The sequence below is a fragment of the Conger conger genome, chromosome 4 (genome assembly GCF_963514075.1).
Source record: "Conger conger chromosome 4, fConCon1.1, whole genome shotgun sequence".
In the NCBI taxonomy this organism is placed as follows: domain Eukaryota; kingdom Metazoa; phylum Chordata; class Actinopteri; order Anguilliformes; family Congridae; genus Conger; species Conger conger.
This window is the reverse complement of record NC_083763.1, coordinates 76,776,350-76,778,849: the sequence shown is the minus strand read 5'-3', so window position 1 is coordinate 76,778,849 and position 2,500 is coordinate 76,776,350. Positions and strand designations below refer to the sequence as shown.

Sequence of the window (2,500 nt, the reverse complement as noted above, 5' to 3'; positions counted from 1 at the left end):
AGACATTCTATAACCCCTGCTGTAGTGACATCATAAAGACATTCTATAACTCCTGCTGTAGTGACATCATAAAGACATTCTATAACTCCTGCTGTAGTGACATCATAAAGACATTCTATAACTCCTGCTGTAGTGACATCATAAACACATTCTATAACTCCTGCTGCAGTGACATCATAAACACGTTCTATAACTCCCTTTGTAGTGACATCATAAACACATTCTATAACTCCTGCTGTAGTGACATCATAAACACATTCTATAACTCCTGCTGTAGTGACATCATAAACACATTCTATAACTCCCGCTGTAGTGACATCATAAACACATTCTATAACTCCCGCTGTAGTGACATCATAAAGACATTCTATAACTCCCGCTGTAGTGACATCATAAACACATTCTATAACTCCTGCTGTAGTGACATCATAAACACATTCTGTAACTCCTGTTGCAGTGACATCATAAACACATTCTATAACTCCTGCTGTTGTGACATCATAAACACATTCTGTAACTCCTGCTGTAGTGACATCATAAACACATTCTGTAACTCCCGCTGTAGTGACATCATAAACACATTCTGTAACTCCCGCTGTAGTGACATCATAAACACATTCTGTAACTCCTGTTGCAGTGACATCATAAACACATTCTATAACTCCTGCTGTTGTGACATCATAAACACATTCTGTAACTCCCGCTGTAGTGACATCATAAACACATTCTGTAACTCCCGCTGTAGTGACATCATAAACACATTCTGTAACTCCCGCTGTAGTGACATCATAAACACATTCTATAACTCCCGCTGTAGTGACATCATAAACACATTCTGTAACTCCCGCTGTAGTGACATCATAAACACATTCTGTAACTCCCGCTGTAGTGACATCATAAACACATTCTATAACTCCCGCTGTAGTGACATCATAAACACATTCTATAACTCCTGCTGTAGTGACATCATAAAGACATTCTATAACTCCTGCTGTAGTGACATCATAAACACATTCTATAACTCCTGCTGTAGTGACATCATAAACACATTCTATAACTCCCGCTGTAGTGACATCATAAACACATTCTATAACTCCCGCTGTAGTGACATCATAAAGACATTCTATAACTCCTGCTGTAGTGACATCATAAAGACATTCTATAACTCCTGCTGTAGTGACATCAAAAAGACATTCTATAACTCCCGCTGTAGTGACATCATAAACACATTCTATAACTCCTGCTGTAGTGACATCATAAACACATTCTATAACTCCTGCTGTAGTGACATCATAAAGACATTCTGTAACTCCCGCTGTAGTGACATCATAAACACGTTCTATAACTCCCGCTGTAGTGACCTCATAAACACATTCTATAACTCCTGCTGTAGTGACATCATAAAGACATTCTATAACTCCTGCTATAGTGACATCATAAACACATTCTATAACTCCTGCTGTAGTGACATCATAAACACGTTCTATAACTCCCGCTGTAGTGACATCATAAACACATTCTATAACTCTCGCTGTAGTGACATCAAAAGGACATTCTATAACTCCCGCTGTAGTGACATCATAAAGACATTCTATAACTCCTGTTGCAGTGACATCAAAAAGACATTCTATAACTCCCGCTATAGTGACATTGGTGTAAAGGAAGTGCGTGATGTTTGCAGGAGAAGTAAAGGCCCATTGAAATACTCAAGACCTGACCTGCCACAGGGTTGTATATAGACGGCAGCCGTGTGGCTCATCTCACATGTCCTGTTAACGCTATTGCAGCATTTCTTTATTCTGCCTATAGTAGACATGAAGGGTATGTTTTTACACCTGGGGTGGAAGTTCTCTTCTTCTGCAGTGGAACAGCCCTAAAGTGTGTTTAATATACTGCTGCTACTGTTTTAGTGGAGGGCCGCAGTGTCTGCTGGTTTAACTCCAGTCCTGGAGGGCCGGTGTGTATGCAGGTTTAACTCCAGTCCTGGAGGGCCGCAGTGTCTGCTGGTTTAACTCCAGTCCTGGAGGGCCGCAGCGTCTGCTGGTTTAACTCCAGTTCTGGAGGGCCGCAGTGTCTGCTGGTTTAACTCCAGTCCTGGAGGGCCACAGTGTCTGCTGGTTTAACTCCAGTCCTGGAGGACCGCAGCGTCTGCAGGTTTAACTCCAGTCCTGGAGGGCCGCAGTGTCTGCAGGTTTAACTCCAGTTCTGGAGGGCCGCAGTGTCTGCAGGTTTAACTCCAGTCCTGGAGGGCCACAGTGTCTGCTGGTTTAACTCCAGTCCTGGAGGGCCGGTGTGTATGCAGGTTTAACTCCAGTCCTGGAGGGCCACAGTGTCTGCAGGTTTAACTCCAGTCCTGGAGGGCCGCAGTGTCTGCTGGTTTAACTCCAGTCCTGGAGGGCCGCAGTGTCTGCAGGTTTAACTCCAGTCCTGGAGGGCCGCAGTGTCTGCTGGTTTAACTCCAGACCTGGCTCCACTCCGTGCACATGCTAACTTGCACACG

At 43.6% G+C, this 2,500-nt stretch overlaps 1 protein-coding gene across 1 annotated transcript in view; it reads left to right on the top strand.

The window, feature by feature from the left end:
• The window catches only part of arhgap39 (Rho GTPase activating protein 39), a 74,905-nt gene that overhangs the window by 64,647 nt on the left and 7,758 nt on the right, over positions 1 to 2,500 (top strand). The gene's annotated exons all lie outside the window — the stretch shown is intronic.